This window comes from Echiichthys vipera, assembly GCF_963691815.1.
Source record: "Echiichthys vipera genome assembly, chromosome: 5".
Taxonomy (NCBI): Eukaryota; Metazoa; Chordata; class Actinopteri; order Perciformes; family Trachinidae; genus Echiichthys; species Echiichthys vipera.
Genome location: NC_139830.1, coordinates 28,470,780 through 28,481,722, shown reverse-complemented (window position 1 = coordinate 28,481,722; position 10,943 = coordinate 28,470,780).

The window sequence follows — 10,943 nt, the reverse complement described above, 5'->3', positions numbered from 1 at the left end:
GAATTCATAGCTCACACCGTCTAGCCTGTTGTGAAGTTTCAGTTGAATTGTCACAGCACCACGTGTCTCCATCTCAGTTATTTCTCGGGGCTGGGGGCTACTACACAAAGGCGGATTAGTGAATTAAACCAATCTGTTAAAACCAAATGCAGGGTAATCCTTGCTCTTCGGGGGTTTACTCAAAAGTGTTCCAGGAACCATGTGCCTGTGTCTGTTCCACAGGAATGACACATGAAATGTTTAATTTTTGTGGACTCATATTGTAAGTTTTAGAAATCCTAATTTACTCTTCCAGACAGAATTAACTGAAGAGCTTTTACTTTATTATTAAATGAGTCATTCAGACAGTTTACAGGTTTCTTGAAAGTCTGTCTGTTTCTCTCTGTTGTCAGGTTTCCATCCAAATTAAGCACAAAATTCTAACCGGATTTACAGACATTTAGAAAAATAAAATGTGAATCGATGCGTCTCTTCGGTTATTGGTGGTGTGGTTGTCTGGGTGGAGTTTGCATGTTCTCCCTGTGTCTGCGTGGGTTTTCTCTGGGTTCTCCGGTTTCCTCCCACAGTCCAAAGACATGCAGGTGTTAGGTTCATTGACGACTAAATTGTAGGTACGTAGGTGTGAATGTGAGTTTGAATGGTTGTCTGTCTCTATGTGCCCTGTGATAGACTGGTGTCCTGTCCAGGGTAAAACACATTCACATGTTGAAAATGGGACAGAATGTTAACATTTCTGTTTGTTTCATGTCTTAACGTGAGGATGGTTACAGTCTCATCAGTACTCCACACAGATCCAGGGGGATTCAGTCTACAGGGGAATTTTCAGAAAGTTTTGGGGGCAATTTTATAAAATTTTTTGTCATCTTTTGTCTGGCCTCTATCAAAATTTGCACAGATATGCTTTTATTTGTCAAGTGCTCCACTCTCCTTAACACCATTTTTGATAAAAACACTTTTTCTGGGACCACAGAGCCGGGAGAGGTGAGGACTGTACACAATTGATATTGTTTTGGGGTGAATTATTCCTTTTAAAACGTGGACTACAGGCAAGTTTTCTGGCTTATTTGGGCAACTTTGTCACAGCTGTCTCTTAATCATTGTTAATATACAGTACATCTGTGCTCCACATGGCCATTTAACCTTGTGTATGGGCCCTTATCCAGACTGTTTAAACCAGGTAGAGCATAACTGCTCTGTGTTGACTTCATCAGATGGTTTGAAAGGTCATTTCAAGTTTATTACATTTTGGGCCGTGTTTTGTTGTAGTTTTATTCATCATTCTTATCAGTAATGATAACATTTTACTCACCAAGTAATTGCAGAGATTTCACAGCATGTCATCACAAAAACTGACAGGGTAACCAGATTGGTGCATACAATACAGCTGTTTTAACAGTATTAAAGACCATATAAAAATATAAGGTAGCCATCTCAGCCATCTGACCAGACCGAATCAAGCTCTTGCGGGAGGATTTCAAACCTTTTGAACAGCAGTGCAGAAAAAGCAATCCTGTGTCTGTTTGTCAGTTTTGAGAAATGCAATGAATTTTCATGTAAATTAGTGGTCAAGATATTGCAACTTAAGTAAGTTGCAATATCTATACAGATATTGCAACTTACTGTTGCTCATGGAGGAATTGTTAGGTCTCTGTAAATCATGAATAAGTCAGAGTGTGGTCTAGACCTACTCTGTATGTAAAGTGTCTTGAGATAACGTGATGATTTGATAAATAAGATTGAATTGAATTGAATCTCATGGAAACATTATCTTATTCTTTGCCAGTTATAAGACACATATGCTAAATTAAAATGAACTCCATGATACCTTTTACGGTATTCTTGGCATTGGTTTTAACCTGAAACTTGGCCGTGGGCTTTTGCTCGATAAAATCAAAAGATAAAGAAGCATGAGCTTGTAAAATATGTTCCCTCTGGTGTCTTATATCATTAAAGTGGCAAGTCGAATCAAGTTTTGAAAACAGAAACATGATTAGTTTCATCAACTATTTGAAATTCCAAGTACTTTACGCCTGTGAGAAGGGCTCCATGTGCCAAAGATGTTCAGAGTATCAGATAACATTAAACTCAGACCTGTCAGTCTGCCGGCTGTCAACTAAACAAACAAACAGAAAGTCAGAAATCTAAAGATGTATTTAAGGTTCATGTCTTTCTTCCAAGTGACTGCAGATGTCACCTTTGCAGTGTGTCAAAGCTAAACAATGAGTACAGTGTGTATTCCACAGATCCTGTTAGTGAGCTCCCACCAAGCTTCTGCGGAACCAGGACTTGTGGAAATCCCCCAGTAGAGTCTTGGCAGCACCTGATCAGTGTGAAAAAACACCCACACTCAGGCCTCAGCAGAGCACTTCAGTCACCTTTTATTTGCTGGTTGTGATGTTTAAGCATGCCGACAAAGACAACAATCTCAGAAGCTGTATGTGTGTGTGTGTGTGTGTGTGTGTGTGTGTGTGTGTGTGTGTGTGTGTGTGTGTGTGTGTGTGTGTGCGTGTGTGTGTGTGTGTGTGTGTGTGTGTGTGTGTGTGTGTGTGCGTGCGTGTGTGTGTGTGCGCGTGTGTGTGTGTGAAACATTGAAAAAAATTGCAAGTGCAACTGCTAAAAATTATTTTAAAAAAAGAAAGAAATTTCAAAAAGCTAGTAAATAGTCTTTGAGTTGGGTTTATTTCATGCAGCAAAATCTAATTTTTCACAAGAGCCGGCTTAAGGAAAATAATTGAGGTTAAACATTTATATAAATAACCCACTGATACAAGGACAAGTAGCTACTAGCATAAAATCATGTGTATCTATCACCATATCATCATATGTATGTCTATGAGGCAGGAGGTCTATCGAATACTTGGAAATTACAAAAGTAGGTTTTTATACCAAAACACCTCATCTTGTGGAATAGCAAGCATCGTTAAACCTTAATATAATTTAAACAGGTGATTTATATGAAAATCCACCCAGTAGTTATCATGAATGGGGAAATCAGCTATAGATACCAAAAACTTTTTTTTTTGTACCAGGCTGTAAAGATGTTTATTTCTGCTCTAAAGTTGGACAATTCAACATGCAGTTCAGCCCTGAGGTTTCTCTTTAATTCGTGCATGACAAACACCATTTTCAGCATCTTACTGATATATTACTTATTACTAGATTCCCAACATCTAGCATTAGCTTAATTTAGTATCAGGGCCGTTAGTTTAACTCTTGTGGTATATCAAATTCGACACAATTATAACAGTAAAATATTGAAAAATAACCTCTCATCTGTAATCATCTGGAATAACATTCCATGTTGTTTAGTTTTGGTATTTCTTTCATTAGAACATCTCAAAGCAGCACAAAAGTCTGGCTTTTTAAACTAGATCTGACCTGGACAGAATATGAAAACAATCCAAGAAAAACTACTAGCCTGGTGCATGTATGCCAATAAGGTTTCTGGGCATCCGGTCTTAATGCCGCAACGCATTCTCGTCAACAGGTTCGTAGGATATCGTACGAAAAGTTATATATCTGGTTCTGCTGCAGAGATTTTCATTCATTCATCTTCAACCGATCCCAGCTGACATTGGGTGTGAGCAGGGGTACACCTTGGACAGGATGCCAGTCTAACACAGGGCACATAGAGACGAACAGAGACAGACAACCATTCACACTCACATTCACACCTACGAGCAATTTAGAGTCATCAATGAACCTACCACCTGCATGTCTTTGGACTGTGGGAAGAAACCCGGAGAAAACCCACTCAGACACGGGGAGAACATGCAAACTCCACACAGAAGGGCCCCATCCGGGATTCGAACGAGCGACCCTCTTGCTGTGAGGTGACAGTGCTAACCACCACACCCCCGCCGTTGCAGAGATTTTGATTGTGTTTATTTTTAACTCTCCATCAGTCCAACAGTCCAACAGTGTTATAGGAGTGCAATGGTACATCAGCGGAGGTAACTTAACTTAATGTAATAGTTTTAGTACCTAAGGCTACACTATCACAACAAAAAATTGACCAAAAAAAATGACATTAAAAAAGTTAAAAATGTGTGGCAGTAACAGTAAAAGTAATTGTTTTTCATACTGTACAAGAGATGACAGGTGAGGAAGGTCACTATGAGGCCCCAGCTGTATAACTGTAATCACAGAGCACTCTAGAAGTGACACTAATCAAACTGGATGTTGTACAAGGTGCAGTGTCCACGCTGCAAACCTTTGAAGTTTTATGATCAAATGTATTGAATCAATCCTTTGTGTCAAGACACAGTGCTTCCTTTATCCCTGTTAGTATCTAAGCAACAGGATCAATGTTTTTCTTTTGAATTCCAAAAAAGGGCACTAGGTAAGAACAATCCTCCAATTGTTCGGATATACAGTAAATGAACAATTAAACTTTGGCAACATAAATAAAATGCTATCAGACCTGATGAAATAATGAATGAGTGTAAATAATATCACTCCGTGTTTCGCAACAACTGATACGTGAGCCTGTCACCTGTGTGTATTCATATAGGGTGTTTCTTTATTGAGTAAATCAAGGGCTGTTGACATTCCTTCATGTTTCCTGCACAAAACCTCAACACACACCTAGGCCTGATAACAGAAACTCTGGTTGGAGGGTCACACACTCTGCAGTCGCACTGTGAAAATGACAGGAAAGTCCTATTTACACATCAAACAGAATGTAAGTGCAGGGTGAACACACCTGCTGTACTGTGCTTCTATTTGTGAAGTGGGTTTGTCAGCACTATTAAAGTCATAGTTTTCATTTTATAAACTCCTGCAAAAAGAACAATAAAGTGATTCAAACTTAATTCGGTTCATAAAAGCTCTTTTTGTTTTTCTTCTATTCTGTGTCTGGTAGCTCTTTTCAAGTAACGAGGCTCTGCAAAGGAAGTGATGTGTTTATGCTCATTTAGGTACCAGGTATGATCAGCTGTCATGGTCAGACAGACAGTAAGTTCTATGGAAAATCACTGTTTATCTTACAGGTATTTCACAGTACACACAACTTCATCTGAATAATGCCAGTGGGAAATAGTAGGACGCCTTTCTTATTTTTACCACGTTATTCCCCTCTGAACTGTAGAGATATCATCGACATGTTTCAACAGTTGATATAATGACGAAATGTGAGAAAACATTAACATGCAGGCTCCTATAGATATAGATGCTCCTGCATTTTCTATGTGAAAGGCTATCTTGAATTGGATTGTTTAAGAGATAACCCTCACATGGAGTGTTCTCTGAGAGCTAAACAGGAAGAACAGGCCACGGCATGACTGCACTGGTTCAAGTACAACTATTGCTGGTGATACTGTGCCTCCTGTAGAAGGCTGTTTTTCTTCACAGTTAAACACCAGGATAAATTCATTAAGATTGGCAGGTTTTTCATACACCATGTGCAGAGCTTTGATACCCCCTGGGCTTTTAGGAAGTCCCTTAAGGCTCTGTCGTCACTGTGGTGTTCCTGCACTGCACTTGGTAGACATCACTCCATGGGCATCTGTTTGTATAAAGACATCGAAAATTTGTTATTTAAGAAAGAATTGGACATTGTGGGAAATACTCTTATTCTCTTTCTTTCCAGGAATCCGATGAAAAGATTAATATGGTTATTACGATTTGGTTTAGTTTTGAAAATGGGGGGAAACAGCGAGGCTAAGTTGGTAAAAAGAAGAAAATGTAAAAATAAAAATCTGTCTCCCAGCACCTCTAAAGCTCACTTATTAATTTGTTTAATCAGGGGGTTATGTGACAGTCCCATAGACTGTATAAAAAATGGACGTATTATCTCCGTTGAGGTCCATTCTCTAAACTTGATCCAATCGTCCTTGCCTACAGGAGTCTCCATCTTGTCAGACTTTGACTCCTCCTCATTTCCCCTTACCAAAAAAAGGCATGTATGTGACGTTGGGGGGAGGGAGATACATCCATCTGGCTGACCTTTACCTCCGAGGAGAAGTGAGGGCCAGCAGCTAGCTGTCAGTCAAGAGACCACGGCCCTAATTATTCACAAACTTTAACCTCCAATAAAATAAAAACTAGCTTGTTACAGAAATATTCACCCCCCTCAGTGTTGTCATGGAGATATGACCTAAAAATACAGACTAGAATGTTTTTTTTGTCCAGGCCTTAAACAGGTTTAACTATGCTGTGAAAACGGCCTGATTTACATGGGGTTCAATGAGAAACTGCTCTATTATGAAACCTGCTCCTAGTGGACACCCAGAGAACTGCAATTTTTGGCACTTCCTCAACCAGGAAGTTGCTGTGGTGGGGGCTTGGACAGTCCCAGCCAAGAAATAGTTTAGCACATAACCTCCTGTAAAACAGTGAATTGCCTTTTACCATTAACTTTTTCTACAGATTAACAGAGAAAAATGGTTGCCCACAAACACACATCCAAATGATGTGCTTGCTTTACCAGATCAGCTCAACAGTTACGCATTCTAGGGCTTTTATTGTGAAAGGTAAAAATGGAAAAAGTGGATCTGATATGTGTTGCCTTTGTCAGGGTTGAATGGAGTAAAGTCTGCCACCTTGAATCAGATTACAGGGCTTCTGTATTGTGGTTTTCTATTCCTCATGCAATCAACCTCATTTTGGAAATGTGTTCTTAGTTGTTGTTGTTTAAGTACTGCGTAGTATCCGTGTTCTGTGTAAAAGTATTCTTGAAAATAACACAATTTGAAAACATACGTATATTGATGTGCTAATTTATTGCCCCAGCGTTTAAAGGCCCTTAGGCTAGCTGTCTCCCCCTTATTGCAGTCTTAATGCTAAGCTAAGCAAATGTCTGCTGGCTGACTTCTTATTTGACGGACATATATGAGAGTTATACTGTATATCAATCCTCTCAGATTATTCTTGGCAACAAAGTGAAGAGGTGTATTTCCCAAATTGCAAAACTATTCCTTTAAGTTCTGAAAAAAACAAAGTTGACACACACACACACACACACACACACACACACATCCTTGGATCTTTCTTGGCAAAAAGTTTATAGCACATTTTGGCAACAAGGCAATTGCTGGATAATTACACTCAGGATAGGTCCAGTAAAGATCAGTTTACTGTAGCTCTTACTGTGCATGCCAAAACCTAATAGAATAGGAGTTTAAATATGAAAAGACCACTTTAGCCACTTAAGAAGGTAAATAGACTCTGTGCCATTTAAGTGGGAAGTGTTGACAAGGTGAGCCACAGTTATTTCCTCTGAGTCACTGCTATAAAGAGATAAATAAAAATCTCTATGGGAACCTGACAAAGTTACCCAGTCTGATTGTGTACTCAGGCTGTTATTAACTAAGATGCTTAACACATTAATGGCTGCATCCCCAACCGGGCACTTCAATAATCAAATAGGATACAATGCAATGTCACCACAAGGTCCACTTGGTAGCTGTTGTGGAGCTTTCACTCATATTACACAATCTTCCTCAGCAGGTGCTCTGATCTGTATTATGTGATACATTAAAAGGATCCAGAACAGAATATAATGAGATGTATCAAATCTAATATTAGTCATATTAAAATGTGTTAATGATGATGGATTCAAACCCTTTTATAAATAACTTATTAACATGTTTAAGTGCCGACCTGATGGATTCACACCCCTTTATAAATAACTTATTAACACTATACACTGAAATTGCTTTGAGGATAACGATGACCTGGACGAATGAGAACATTCACAGGCTTAACACTATACAGTTTATCAGAAAGGATAAACACGTGCCAAAAGGATGTTTTATAATCTGGCAACCCAAAGGTAGTTTTAAATATTAAACTGATTCATACAGCAATAGCAAATAATTCGCTCATCATTAATAAGGCCAACAGCTCATGAAGCCTGTTTAAAGGGAGGATTACCACACAGTGGCACTGCGATGTAAATTTTGATGTAAGAATGAAAATAAAAGGTCTCTAATGGGGCGAATTGTGAAATGTGTGTTCTCATCCTCCTTGGGGTGCCAATATTCTGAGACCCTGGGGCACAACCTTTCTGTGATGAACCCTGGCGAGAGCTCCATGTGTTCCACCCCTGCATGCCATCAAAGGCGCTGTACAGGCATGTTTCTGCCCCAAGCCTAAGCGCTTTAAAGGGACTCTGGGATCGACACATGCTTCTGACACTACAGCTATGGCTCTGCATTTAAGATCAGATAAACAATTAGCTTGATGCACGGAAAGGAGGAGTAGAAAAGCTGAACAAGGACCAGGCAATTGTATGCAAAGTTCTTCAGTATATATAGCCGCCGCAACACAGAAAGGGACCTAAATTGTGTGAGTGAGGCAGCAGAGGACTTACTGCCCCGTCTTTCGTCCACTTTAAGAACAACACATGCTCACTGAATGAGTCACAGCATGGGTAATCAAAGAGAGCAGATTAATGAGGAGAGATTTATTTGATAAGCAAGGACTGTGCAAATTAACACTGGTGTCTCTTAAAATCACTCTGAGGTTTGCTGCTGTCAAAATATTTCTGTTGCTTTGACAAACGCAACACAGTCAATTCTTTCAGTTGTCAGACAGGACAACACATTGGAGGCTTCATCAGATCAGAAACAAGAGACACCTTTAACGTATCTGACACGGGGAGAGAGGAGGTCAACGAGCACTGCTTGGCTTGTCCCTCTGCAAATTCTCTCCGACTCTCCATTCTTCCCCGTGTCCTTTTATTTGAAGTTTGCATGAATAATCATAAGTCACTCATGAATAATAATTAACTAGTTACATACAGATGCTATTTTCCACACAAGAATTTCTACAAGGTCACAGCTTTTGCTCCCACAGTTCTCTTCTAGGGAGGGAACACGTTATCAAACTTTCCCCAGATGGGTCAAATATAATTGGTTAGACATGCAGGCACATACTTTGCAACAAACACTCTAAAAGAACACTTAGTATTATATGCATCAAAAGAACATTTCTGATAATATTTTATACATTTCTTTAACATTTCCCTCCTGTTTATCAGAATTGTTATTATTCTTTCTCATATCAGACACATACCATTCTCTTGGCAGAGCTTTCAGTACAGTCGTCAGGTTCGAAAACAACATTTCTTTACACTCAGAGGTAATCAGTTTAGACAATGTATTTTATGTCAGCCAGTGCACACTCCTCACAGCCATCACAGTATAAGTGTGTGTCTGCTGTGGTGGATCCTTCGTTATGTGCATGTGCAGTTATCAGGGCCAGGCTCTCGGCCGTGGTTCTGCTTATCATCTTGGACATCAGGGATTGTAGACAAGGCACGATGCACGTGATGAATACACAGCATAGGAGAAGAATCACAGTTATGGGTGTCAGAAACTTCAGCAGAATCTCACACCAGTCCCCTCCAGTAAGCCATGCCCTTCCCTGCCAATGAGGTTACAATAATAATCACCTCTAGGATGTCGTATGCGGAGTGTGTATGGTTCAACAATAGGTGTCCACATGCTATGATTACGGAACAAGTGTTTGAATGTCATCAATAATTTATTGAGAACCTGAAGTGACCAAGTACCTTCTGCTGTGAGAATAATGCAATCACTACAGTATATCAAAGTCTTACCATGACTCTGCTCGCTGTCTTGATAACATTTCCTACGTAATCTGAGATTTACAGACCTCGTCATACCAGTACTGTTACGGAGAAGAAATAAATCATCACAGTCATCAATCACAGTTTTTAACAATGGAATCATTTCTTCATCCTTCGGGTCTTGAGGTGTTGTCCACATCCACGGGGCGAAGGCAGCAAAGATCATCAGTGCGTGCATCGTTGCACCTGCAGTCCAGGAGGCCAGCCATCTTTTCTGGTATTTTGACATGGTTTCACACTTATGCTCTCGTTCCACTAACCTGAGAGGATCGTTGATTTCTTCACTGACGTTGAGACGAGTGGACCTAGGCGTTTCCAAACCCCTTTGTAGTCAGACTTCCCCTACTCAGCGGTTGGAACGAGATCACTAAGTGTCCTCACTTTGCAATGTGAGAGATGTATCCAGCTGGACCTCTCAGCGATCTTCACAGCAGTGGGTGTGGAGAGAATAACTTGGAATGGCCCCTCCCACCTTGGACTGGACCAGCACTTCCTTTTTACCACCTTCACGAACAAGTGGTCACCAGGCGTCACAGTTTTGTCCTCCTGGGGGCATATAGGAAAATCAGGCAGATTATTGGTTTCTTTACATTTTCTATGGCTCAGCGCCTGTCTCATATAGTCTGCCAATGTCTTCTCAGAGTCAGGCTCGTCTTTTATTTTTAAATGTCAGTCAGGTAAATAATATGGTCTACCATACAGTGTTTCAAAAGGAGTCAATTTACATCAGTCTGTAGGCATAATGTGTAGACTTAGTTGTACTAAATCAACACATTCAGGCCATGGTCTTCCAGTTTCGTTCATGCATTTGGTTAGCTTATTTTTAATTGTGCCATTGAACTTCTCAACAAGCCCAGCTGAGGCCGGGTGATAAGCACTATGGTATTTTAAGTCTATTTTTAGGTTTTTTCCTATTTTATTTATTGTGTCGTTTACAAAATGTGAGCCATTATCTGATCGTATTCTTTTTGGTATCCCAAAGGTTGGGACAATTCTTTTACATATAGCTTTTGCTACTGTGATTGCATCAGGGTTAGCACATGGAAACATTTCTACCCATTTGGAAAAGGCATCTATTATAACTAAACAGTATTCTACACCTTTGCTTTTGTTTAGTTTTATGAAATCCATATGTATTTTCAGAAGTATGTATTCAAAAGGATATTCTGGTTTTGGAAATGCACCTCGTTTTGGACGTTGTTGTCCTGGTGAGTTATGTTTAATGCATGTTAACATTGATTACAAATTTTTTTTTTATTATGTATTAAACCCATAAGTAGTATAGTAGCTGTTCACTAAGTCTGTCATCCCCCCGTTTGAGGCATGGCAACGCCCATGGCTCATTATT